Raw genomic sequence first — 12,519 nt, 5'->3', positions numbered from 1 at the left:
CCAAAGGCAGAGGGCATTGAACTAGCTCCTGGGCTGGTTGGTCTGTGCCTGTGGCTCCCCCCAGGCAACCTCCTCCAGGGATTTTTATCTTTCAGGGTAATTTTGTGTTACTTTCCCATCATTTGGGTCAAATGGGTTTACTGGCAGGTCCTTGAGCCCCAGGCAGGCACTGCTCACAGCATCCCCTCCCACAAAGCTCACCTCTGGAGAGATGAGAAATCAAGTGTCTCTTTTTGAGGTCATCTAATAGACTTGAAACCCAGGGTCTCGCTGGCTGTGTGACTGTAGGCAAGTCACTTAAACCTCTCTGAGCCTGTTTCACCTTTTGTAGAAGAAATTCAAATCCCCCATCTCAGGGTTGTCTGAGAGTCCCTGAGGGCATGGAGCTCAGCAGACACGGACCCTGGCCACCCTCAGAACCCATTCCAGTCCCCAGAAAGCCCTCGTAAGGGAGACCCCAACCCTCTGGCCAACTACCAAGGCTCAGAGGAGAGGGAGCTGAATAACTGAAGGTTGGGGGCGGGGTCCATGCTGGCAGCAGGACTGGAGTCTGCTGAGACGTGCCTGCTGGGAGGGGGGCTGGATGGCATCTCCCTCCTGGCTCTGCAGCTCCCCATTCTGACCCGAGCGAGTCCCCCTCCTACAACTTAGCAGCATGGAGGCCAGGAAGGAGGCTGGGGTTGGGGGCTCCTGCCTCTCAGTCAGGCCAGGAGTGGGAGCGGGTCCAGGCCTTCCCAGGTGATGCTTTTGGCAGAAAGACTGGTGAGCCCGGCTGGGTATGGTGGCAGCCAGGGTTCCTGCATCGGGCTTCCTGGACTCAAATGCACATCCCTGGTTCGTGGTTTTCCCATCTCTAAAAAGGGCATAATGATAGCACCTGCCGCAGGAGAGAAGCTGAGAGGACAGAAGGCGCTGTGAACGGGACTGAGGGGGCTCCCGGGACGTGGCATTCGGTTTTCAAACCAGGAAGGTCTTGGGCAAACGGAGACAAGTTGGTGACTCCACACATCAGGCACCTAAAAAACAGTGCCTGGCACGTGGTCAGTGCTCATAAATGCCAGCTGGTCCTGGGAACTGTCCTGGGGATGGGCCAGGCTCCCTCCAGCCCCCAGGGTCACCAGGAATCCCCAGGACCCTAGTCCCGTAGTCAGAGCGATGGTGAAGTACAAAGCTTTAGGATCAGTCGGCCAGGAGCGTGAGCCTTGTGCCAGTTTGCTGAATAAATTAAAATCAAATGGAGCAGTGTGGGGGAGGGCACATAGAAAGGGGACCTTGGATTTCCCTACAGATGAGGGCAGTCCAGGTCGAGTGAACAACATAGAGCCTGAAGTGTTGGGGAAAATCAGGTTAGTCCTGAGACTGGGGGCAAGGGGTGGTGTAGGGGTGAGTATATGAAGAGCTGAGGTTCGTTTCAATAGGTGTGGAGCTAAATTAGTATATTTAATTTTTTTCTGAACAGACAATATATTCACATGGTTCAAATCTCCCAAACCCTAAAAAGGCTTTTGTCCTCCCCCTCCCCCCATTCCCACCCACTACCTCCATACCTGCTGTTAGATTGTCTCCCTTTCCATGAACTTCAAAGACAAGCAAACCTGCATCTGTATTCTTGTAAATCCCTACATCTTTCAACAGTATTTTCAATCCTGCTTTCTTACTTGCATCTGAACCCAGTCTCTGCTTCAGTACCTGAGTGCCTTCCTTGTTCTCTTTCACAGCTGTGTAATGTTCCACTGCATGAATGTGCCATTTATTTAACTGCTGCCATGTGGATGGACACTTGGGTTGTTGCTATTGATGCCCTGCTTTGGCCAGAACCTCCTCCCAAGAGGGATGCCCTCCACCACAAACCAACATGTGTTCATGTTTCTCTTCACCCAGCAGGCAACTTCTAAAAAATTAAGGCTGTCCAGTCTTGGCTTGAATGCCTCTGGTGATGGGGAGCTCACTCTGTCCTCTGTCCAAAGCCAATATGGGTGATACGTATTTGCCTTGTTCTAGCTTGGGGGGAGATTGGGGGGTGAGGGAGCCCTGGCTCACAGCAGCTGCTGGGAAAGAGGGGTCTCCTGAGTACAGGGAAAACTACCAGATGGCTGAGTCTCATGAGCATAGATCTTTGGATGAGGGCAGAGGGAAGCATCTCAGTTTTTTTTTAATTATTATTATGATTAATTATTGCCGAAAAGCCAATATAGGAACAAAATCTTAGGTCAGTTTGGCAAAAGAGCATTTTCAAAACTCCTTCCCTGCTCTGCACCCATGTTCCCGCCTCTTCCATTCCCCGAGTCTCAGTTACACTGGGCACTTCTGTGTCCAGTGCAGTCACATGGTCCTGTCTGCAGGCTCCACCTTGGGTCCCTCTGGGGAAGGACAGGAACACGGACGCTGTGTCCCTGGGCCCCACGGGAACCCAGGCGCCACCTGAGCTGCCCGGAACAAGGGCATGGCACGGGGAGAACGGAGGTGCTTGGCTGGGGCCAGGCCTGAGCCGCTCCCAGGCTGGCCGCCGGGCGCCCTCCTGCCTGGTCTGGGCAGGAAAATGAGGCCACCAGGAAGGGCTGCTCAGCTAGGCCTGAACCCAGTTCCCCGAGTGAGGATTCTGAGCCACAAAGACTCAGACTCCTCCCCCGTCCAGCAGGCTTGGAGAATTCCCTGTGCCCACCCACCACTGATGGTCAGGGGCTTCCTGAAATGACATCCTGGGATGCATCCCAGCACAAAAGCCAAGGAGCAGAAGCTGGAGTCAGTAGGCCTTGACTTGGCTCCTGGCTCTGACACACACTTGCCATGGGACCTTTGACAGGTTACTTCACCCTCAGTTTCCTCACCTGTCAAATGGAAATAGTAATACATGCAGAGTTCCTCATGGACAACACAGAGGTAGGTATAAAAATGGCACAGTGTTTGTAAAAGCAGCAAACAAATGTCTTTACCTGTCAGAAACCCTCCCTAAAGGAACCTCCCTGGCGGGCCAGTGGTCAGGACTTGGCACTTTCACTGCTGAGGGCCCGGGTTTGATCCCTGGTCAGGGAACTAAGATCTCTCAAGCCATGAAAAAGAACTCCCTATGAAATGACATGATGCCTGGGTTTTGCCTTAAACCATTCCAGACAGGGTGGTGGGCACATGGGATTGCATTCCGTGAGTCTCTCTATTTTTATTTTTTGGCCATGCCTCGTGGCCCTGACCAGGGATCACACCCGGGCCCTTGGCAGTGAAAGTGCGGAGTCCTAACGACGGGACCGCCAGGGAATTCCCGAGTCTCTCTACTTTAATAAATGTTTGGACATTTCCATGATAAAAAGTTTTGGACGAGGACACTAAAAATAAAAAATAAAATACCCCAGTCCTCCCTTCCCCCCAAAAAACGATAGTTGTGGTGGGGAATAGATAGGATGTAATGATTGTGCCAGCGGTGATGGCACGAGAAGAGACAACATACTGTGTTTTTTATGTCTGCCTGAACATGTTCATAACAATAATGAACCCTGACATTCTGACCCTGCATCTTCGCCTGTGCCTTAGTCCTGTCTCCTGTGTGTGCTGTTTCGTTGTGTTTGGACCTCATCCTGCCAGCCCTCTCTGTACCTTTATTCAGGAATGTATTATGTAGGTAGAGATGGAGAGGTGATAGGTAGATGATAGATGATAGATAGGAGATATTGATAGATATTTAGATAGAGAAGTGCATAGCTTTATTTCTGAGGGTTTTGTTAATTTGGCTTTTTTTTTTTTTTTTTTTTGCTCTGCATCTTACTTACATCCCATGACGACTTGGCCCAGTGAATGACCCCCACCCCCTCCATCCCCAGGGCTGTTTCCACCCCATTCTCTCTGGCATGTGGAAGGTCATCAGATTCCTACTAGGCTGTCACATTGACCTGACGTTCCAGGCTTGATCCCAGGGGCAGATGCCTGCCTGGACTAGCTGGGCCCTGACCTGTGCCTGTCCCGGAGCTGAGCCCTCTCACCTGGGCTGGGGCAAAGCTGCGCTGCCCAGGGTCTCCGGCACCTCGGGCTCCCCATGGCTTCTCCTCGAGGAAATCTTCCCAAGCCCCACTTCTCCCAGCCGCCGAGACCCGGGCCCCAGCTCCCACCGCTCCTGGGGTCACTGGTGCTGGGCTCCAGTTGGGAGGCGGGCATTAAACCACTCACATCACAGGCGCTGCAGGCACTGTGCCGAGGGCTTTATATGCTTTAACTTTCCGACAACCGGGTGTCATGCCCACTTCACGAATGAGGAGAAGGAGCCTGAGCGGCGGAAGAAACACAACCAAACAGAAAGGAGATTGGTGCCTGCAGGGGCCGGGGAACGGGGAGCGGCTGCTTAATGGGGACGGAGTTCCTTTGGGGGGCGGGGGGGGACGACAGTGTTTCGGAACTAAGTAGAGGAACTTCCCCGGCGGTCCAGTGGCTAAGACTCCACGCTTCCACTGCACGGGGCGAGGGTTCGATCCCTGGTGGGGGAACTAAGATCCGACATGCTGTGCAGCACCACCAAAAAATTTTAAAAATTAAAAAAAAAAGAACTAAGTAGAGGTGGTGGTTGCACAACATTGTGAATGTATATACTAAATGCCACAGGATTGTGTGCTTTAAATTTTTATGTTGAGTGAACTTTACCTCAACTTAAGAAACATCAATCAATCTTGGGGAAAAAAAGCACGTAAGCAAGTCACGCAGCTAGGAGTGACAAAATCAAGCCTTAGACTGTCTCCCATTGTCCCCCGCCCCGCCCCTAGCACCTCCCACTCCTTGCTGGGGCTCCCCCTTCATACCAGCTTTGCAGTCTCACACCCTGTCTTTTGCCTTCCAGGATCTCAACGCTAGAAACCTCCTGTCACACCTGACCAGGGCTGCCGGCTTTCAGGGCATGGGCCCTGCACTTGGTCTTGACTGTTGTCCAGGGACCAGGGTTTGAGGCCCCTCGAAGCTTCAGTTCCTCGTCTGCAAAAGGACAGGATGTGACATCCTGGGAGTTTCCCGCCAGCATCTCTTAGAGCCGTGAACAGGGGACTCCCCGTCTTCTCTGAGGCTCACTTTCCCTTCTCTCAAAAGGAGGTAAGTGTGTCCCAGGCATGTGTAAGAGGCCAGAACAGCCATCCACGTTGCAGATGCACAGATGTCAACGGCCCAGCCCCCATAGATGACCGGCCTCAGGGCCCAGAGCCTGTGAATGGTGTCTTTGTTGTTCTGCCCCTGTGGCCCCTCGAGGCAGCCTGGTACGGCCTGCATCCCTGCATCCCTCGCATCCCTCACGAGTGCCCTAAGTGGGAGTAACCGATGGACAGCTGTGCCTTCCAGGGCCACAGGCCACACCCCAGCACTGTCGGGTCAGAGCCAAGGAGGGCAGGACCAGCTGTCACCCCATCTCCAGAAACATCTCTGCCAATAGGGGTTCAGGGCCGCCAGGTTACACGTAGGGAAACTGTGGCCTGGACAGAACAGCGAGGCTCTGGTCCAGCTTTTAGGAGGGACATAGAGCTCTCAGGGGCCCAGTCTGTGGCTCTTCTCAGATTTGCCAAGAGATCTGTGACACCCCCTCCTGCCCCTAAATTGTAACCCTTCTAAGTCAGGAACCAAACCTGTGGGTGCCCACGGCGTGGCCCACGTAGTGAGCTGTCCTGGGCGGTGGGGGAGACCCCAGAGTTAACCGTGAGGTCCAGGAGGGCCCCCAGGAGGAAGTGGTGGCCACGCTGGGTGAATAGGAATTCAGCAGGGCAGAGCCAGGCTGGCTGGAGCAAAGGTACAGAGGCTGACCTGCCCCGTGTCTGTTACCAAAAACGTGTCCCTACAAAGCATTTCTATTTCTGTCGTCCTGGACCAGGAAGCCCCGAGGGGAAGGCCTGGATTGGCCTCAGCGGGCAGCTCAGAGGCCGCACCTGGCCATCCACCTGACAGTGTGGCAGGTGCTGGACCAGCTCTGAGCCCCGAGTGTGTTTTGTAAAGTGAGGCTGTGGCGGCAGTTCCTTGGCAAGTGCCTGGCTAATTAAGAGGGCATTAGCACCCTGGGCAGAAGCCCTCTCCTGCCAAGGCATCCTTGCCAGGAGCAGGGCCGATTCCCTGGCCGTGCCAGGCCTCGGCTAAGCCCCACCTGGCCGCCACCCCACTCCTGCTCCTCAGGGCCTGCGGCCGACCTTCGGGGTCCCCCCGCCCCTCTACCGGTGCCCGTGAACCTCCACAGCACAGGCCGGCCTCTGGCCTCAGGCCTCAGGCCCCGTGTGTCAAATGGTGTGTTCATCCACCCTCCCCGAGCCCGCACGGAACCCTTGCTACGTAACGCCCATAAGTCCAGGGGCATCACGGTCACCTGCGAGGAGCACGGTGCCCGCTCTTCCCCCACCCAGCGGGCTCTGAGCGCTATTCTGATTGACTTCTGACGCCTGGGCGGGGAGAAAGAGTGACGAGCACCTCCACAGGGACGGCAGCCTCGCCCGCCTCCTCCATTACCCCCAACTCATCTACTGGGGCATACCGGCTGCTTCCTCCACGGCAAAGCTGGCCCCGCCTGCCCCGCAGCTTAAAGCTCTCTCAAGGCTCCCCAGTGCCCAGAGCCCTTGGTGGTCCAGCCTCTGTCCATCTCTCCTGCCTCGCTCTCCTCCTCTCCCTGTTCTCCACCTGCAAACCCCTGCTCGTGCAAAAGACCCACCTCAAACATCCCCCATCTCCTCTGGGGAGGCCCCCAGTGTGTGTGGGGGAAACTCTGGCCCTGTTCCCGCAGGTCCGAGCGTCCCAGGGGTCAAGGCAGGCCTCTTTGTGCAGTGATGGAAGTGTTCTGGACCTGCTCTGTCCAATACGGGAGCCTCAGGTCACACATGTGGCTGCGGAGCATTTGAAACGTGGCTGGTGTGACCGAGGAACCTTTCATTTTGCTTCACTGTGCTTCGCTCACGTGTAAGAAGCGCAGGTCCGGGCACTTCTGCTGCGGCCTGGGCAGCCGGCGCCGCCCCGCCCCGCCCCGCGCCGCCCCGCCCCTCCCTGGGAGGCTAGAGCAGAGTTTGGAGCTCGGAGGGATATCCCACGAGTTGACAGATGTGACAACAAGCGTCCAGTGCCTCGGCCAGTTGTTGGTGACTTGCCTCTTTTGCCCTCCCCCCTCACCGGCGGCCAGGACTGTGTCTCCCCACCCCCGACTCCAGTGCCACAGCTGCAGCACCCATGTCGGGCCCTGCAACATGCAGCAAACCCCTGACGCGTGCATCCCTGAGGCCCACCCAGCAGCCAGGCAGCCCCAAGCAAGACAGAGGGACCCAGAGGCAGGAGGGGTGGACACCAGACCCTCCCTCACCTTCCCTGCTGCCCAGGCCTTTCTTGGCTCAATCCTCCGCGGCCCAGGGACCCTCCCCGACTCCAGACCCTGACAGTTCCACAAGTGGGCACATGGCCTCCGACCAGCACTCTGGCTGCTTCCCCGAAAGAGCCTGGGGCGGAATCTGCATAGCATTTCGGGAGCGCCAGCTGCCTGGGGGATTCCAAATGCTCAGACGGGGAAGGGGAACCTTTCACTATGTGCCTGACTCAGGGGTCCTGCCAGCCCCTCTCTACCCCACCCGATGCATGTCCAGCCCCTCCATGGAGCCCACCTGCTCTCCTCAACCTGGGGTCTCCTCCCAAGGCCTCCGTGTACAGCTGGGGTCGGGGGAGAGCCAACTCAAGCCCACTTAGACAAGCCCTGTGCCCCCGCTTGGGGGCTGTGTCAGCCTGGAGGAAAAGAGGCTTTTATTCTTGCCAAAAGCCACAGCCCCCAGCCAGGGCACTTTTTAGCCACCCAGAGGAGCACCTCTTTCTAATTCACACAAAGGCTCTATGCAGGCCAGCAGGATTCTGTCCTCACCCATCGTTCCCTAGGCCATTCATGGATCCCTTTGGAAACACTGTCTTTCAGTCATGAAATCTTCACGGCAAGAAAACCACACAAACAACCAACCAAAAAAATTGGGAGTTCCCTGGTGGCCTAGTGGTTAGGTTCCGGGCTTTCACTACCGTGGCCCAGGTTCAGTCCCTGGTCGAGGAACTGAGATCCTGCAAGCCTTGCAGGGTGGCCAAAAAAAAGAAGAGGGAAAGAAACTTGACTCAACTGGATAAATATCAATAACAAGTCCAGTAGTTATGGCAAGAAATAAGAAGCCCTGAAGAGGGGAGTTTCCTGGGTTGGGTAATTCTGATAATAGCTGGGAAAGGACCCTGGAACTTCCCCTACTCCTCTCTCTACCATCCTTACTGAGTCAGCTTTACTCTCAGGCTGAGCCCCTCAGAGTCACAAAATGGCTACCAGGCTTCCAGACATCACATCTTCCCAGCATCATCTAAACTAGGCTTTTGACAAACCCCTTCTCAGTATCATGTTTTTAAATGCATAAGACAGAATATGTAGCATTACAAAGGAAGCCAATTACATTCAAATTGTCAACCTATTGTTTACTTGTGATGTGCTAATATGGACTTTCTTTTAATTCATTAAATAATACCTAGTGGTGGGTTTAAGAACTACCACTACGTGAGTCCAAACGACATTCTGAAATTTCTGCAATAGAGGTACTATGTTCTGAAACCCTCGATGACAGTGTTGGTGGCAAAGCCACAGGCCCTTCTGGGGTTTGCTGTTCACAATCCTAAAGGAGGGAAATGCTGAACTCAGTCAGTGACGATCAGGATGTGATTGTTTTCTCATCCGAGTTCAGAGACTCCAGACTCCCTAACTCCCGCAGCTCTCTGTGGAAGGCTGTTCTTTCCCAGAGCCCTCCTGCAGACCTTCCCTCACTTCTCTTAGCCAAGCTGACAACGTGCTTCTCCCCAAATCCACACCCTATAGAATGACTATATGGTCCAGCAATTCGACTTCTGGGTATAAGCCCTGTAGAACTGAACGCAGGGACCTGAACAGGTATCTGCACACCCATGTTCACAGCACCGTTTATTCACAGTAGCCAGAAAGTGGAAGGAACCCAAGTGACCATTGACAGCTTTTTTTTTTTTTTTTTTTTGGCCACGCTGAGCGGCTTGTGGGATCTTAGTTCCCTGACCAGGGATCGAACCCGTGCCCCCAGCAGTGGAAGCGTGGAGTCTTAACCAGTGGACCACCAGGGAAGTCCCACTGACAGCTGAGTAGATAAACGAAATGTGGTCCATCATACAATGAAATGTCATCTAGCCTTAAAAAGGAATGAAATTCTGAGACCTGCTACAACGGGAATGGACCTTGAGGACAGTATGCTCAGTGAACACGAAAGGACAAATACTGTAGGATTCTGCTTATATGAGGTCCCTGGAGGAGCCACGTGCAGAGAGACAGAAGGTGGAATGGTGGTGGCCGGGGGTTGAGTGAGGGGGAAAAAATAAAACAAAGAGAACTTACTGCTGCCTAACCTTGTGACTTTCTCTGACGCCACAGTAAGGAAGATGGCAAAGTTCTGGAACAGGACCGACACGCAGGTGGATGGAATAGAAGATTGAGCCCAATTGACTTATCCAGTCATTTGATTTTCACCAAAGGTGCCAAAGAAATAGAGGTCAGCACACGGATGGCGCAGCGGTCTCCGAGCAGGGCTGTGGGCAGCTGCAGCCACCGGGGTGCAGGCCCTTGCTCATCCTCTGTCTTCCTTTCTCTCTCGAGCCTCAGCGTTGTCCTCTGTGAAATGGGTACCATACTGCCCACCTCAGAGGGCTGTGGGGAAATGTCCTGAAAAAGATATGTGTCCACGGGAGCCTGCAGGGCAGGAGGAGTTCAGGGACCACCTGGGGTTTGGTCTGGGGTGCACGGGGGCGGGGTGGGGGGAGACAGGGTGGTGGAGAGGCCGGAGCCTGCAGGTCTGTGCTCAGGGTTTATCCTGGGAGTGCTGGGGAGCCGTGGAAGGTTTCAGTGGGAGTGTGGCGTGCTCCTGTTGACACCTGGGGAAGTCAGATGGGAGGAGCAGGCCCCGGGGGCTGAGATGGGCAGGAGGTGCCGTGTACAAGAGGGTGAGTCAGCATGCTGGGGCGCGGGGGCCTCGGAGCCCCACATCCCGAGGGTCACAAGGACCAAACAGGGCCCAGAGGATGTGCTCAGAAAGCAGTTTCTGTTTTGGGGGGAAGAACTTTGACACCGTCTGAGGGGCTGGAAGGGGGCAGCATGAGTAGGACCAGACAGGCACCTGGGGGAGGGTCACAAGCCTGCTCAGATCACACTGGCTGGGACCCCACAGTTCCTCCTGCCTCCCCGCTGCCGTCCCCAGACTCCCACCGCCCTCTAGCCCTCACCCCACAGGCGGTGACCAGCAGGAAGGCAGCGGAGGGGAAGACGGGGTGCGGAGGCTGGGAAGTGCCCGCAGGGGGCAGTTCCCTCCCAGCAGCTCTGGCTGGGCCCTGGCAGGCATCGTGCAGTGGCCAGCGGGCTGCAGTGTCCCTTGCCTTGTCTCTGGCCTAGTTATGGATTTTTTTTATAAAACCTGTGCAAGGCAAACCCTAACAGGAAAGCCTTAGAAGCCAGTGTCTCCGGGCACCCCAGGGTCTGCGCACAGTGACGGTGGAGCCGCTGTTGAGCTGATTCCTGCAGCATCAGTGTCACTGAGGAGCCAGGCTCAGAGCACCTCTGGGGGCAGAGGGACGGAGGCCCCTCCCTACCATCTGCGGTGCCCCCCAGCCCTGGGTAGGAGGGTCTCCGTCTACTCTCAGCAGCGCCTCTTCAAGGAGGACAGTGGGGCTCAGAGAGGTGCAGTGACTTGCTCAGGGATGCCCAGCTAGTCCGGGAGGGGTCCTAAACCTGTGCTCTGTGAGGAGACCTCACTCGCGTGCCCCCAGTGCCTCAGTGTCCCCTCTGTTCCCAGATGAGTGCTCCAAGTCTCCGTAGATGGGTTTCCTGGGGCTGCCATAACAAATTACCACAAACTAGTTGGCTTAAAACAACAGGAATTTATTTTCCCACAGTTCTGGAGTCCAGAGGTGGAAGTCAAGGTGTCGGCAGGGCCGTGCTCCCTCCAGAGGCTCCAGGGAAGGCTCCTTCCTGCCTCTTTCGGGCTCTGGTGGCCCCGGGTGTTCCTTGGCTTGTGGCCAAATCACCCCATCTCTTCCTCTGCCTTCACAAGACCTCCTTCCTGGCGTCTCTCTGGGTCCCAATCTCCCTCTCCTTTCTCTTATAAAGACACCAGCCAATGGATGGAGGGGCCGCCCCCAACCCAGGCTCTCATCCGAGATCCCTAAATAATGACACCTGCCAAGATCCTATTTCCTATCCTAAGGTCACATTCTGAGGTTCCAACGGGAAATGAATTTGAGGGGGGGTCACAGTTCAACCCAGTCCAGTTCAGATGTGGGCCTCGCTCAGGTGCCCCTTTCCCTCTGCAGCCCCTGGGAACCCCGGCATCATTCCCGCCATTTGTGGGCTGCTCCAAGGTAAGGACCCGGCTGTCGTGGTGGCCACAGCATCTCTGTGCTCCGTCCAGAGTCTGGCTTGTTAAATTCCCCATGAGGGCGCAGCAACTCCACCACCACGATGACCCCACAGATGGGAAGGAGCGCGTGCTGGGTGACTCCTTTTAGGAAGTTCAAGAACAGTCAAAGCTAGTCGGGGAGGTGCTGGCCAGGTGGGGCTCCAGGGGGCTTCTAGGAGCTGGAAATGTTCGGTGTCAGCCACAGACGTAACTTTAACTGTTCCAGCGGCCTCATTGACACGGTAAAAATAAACCAGTGAAATCAATTTTAATAATATATCTTATTGAACCCATGAGTATGCCCCTAATATGATCATTTCAATATGTAATCAATATAAAAGTTACTGAGAAATTTTTAGGTTCTCCTTGCCCTCCAAACTAAGCCATCTGGCCCACCTACACTCCGTCAAGCCGCACCTGGCCCGCTCCCACCACAGGCCCATCCTGGGCTCCACAGGCTGACATCTCGGCTGGACACATCTCAACAGACACATACTTGTACTCAAGGTAGGTGCACTTTGTGTTGGAAGAAAGAGAGAAAGAGAAGTAGACGCGGGGGGCGAGGGAGGGAGGAAGGAAGATGTTGTCCTTGAGTGACTGAGTCCCTGAGTCAGGAGGGGGGCTCTGGTGACCGACCAGGCACAGCCTTCGGGCCTCCCTTCCACAAAGGTGCAGAGTAATGGGGACCAGAGGCCCTGGAGGCTGTGGGGGGGCCATCCTTGGGGAAGCTCCCCTCCTCCAGGCAGCTGCCAGAGGCTGTGATTCCACAGGGCCCCCATGCAGCCCCTTATCTCCCTCAGCTGGTAGCCCATTGTCTTGGAAGGAAGGGAAGGGCAGAGGAAAGTCCCCGAGGCCCCTGCCCTGCCCCACCCTCCCCCAGGCTCCCCCACTCCACCCCACCACCACCCCACTCCACCCCCGCCATTCCAGCTTCCCCACCTGTCTCTGCCCTGGACTGGCCCCTGGAAGCCCCAGACCTCCTCCCAGGACAGCACGAAGATGAGTGGGGAGGACCCTGCATCACGTTAAACTGAAAGGAATTGCGTTCTTTAAAAACTGCACGCTTGGCGTGAGTTTTCAAGATGAAGCGAGAAACAGAGAAGACCTCTTCCTT

At 55.4% G+C, this 12,519-nt stretch overlaps 1 long non-coding RNA gene across 1 annotated transcript; it reads left to right on the top strand.

Annotated features, from left to right (window-relative positions):
• The first annotated feature begins 4,798 nt into the window (after positions 1–4,798).
• Positions 4,799–11,935, top strand: LOC115847093 (uncharacterized). The gene is made up of 3 exons (XR_004037170.2): positions 4,799–5,061; positions 9,392–9,509; positions 11,320–11,935. It is a non-coding gene; the product is annotated as an uncharacterized lncRNA (long non-coding RNA).
• Positions 11,936–12,519: the final 584 nt, after the last annotated feature.

The sequence above is a fragment of the Globicephala melas genome, chromosome 15, assembly GCF_963455315.2.
Source record: "Globicephala melas chromosome 15, mGloMel1.2, whole genome shotgun sequence".
NCBI classification, from domain to species: domain Eukaryota; kingdom Metazoa; phylum Chordata; class Mammalia; order Artiodactyla; family Delphinidae; genus Globicephala; species Globicephala melas.
Note: the sequence above shows the minus strand (reverse complement) of the source record. Positions and strands in the feature narration are given on the sequence as shown.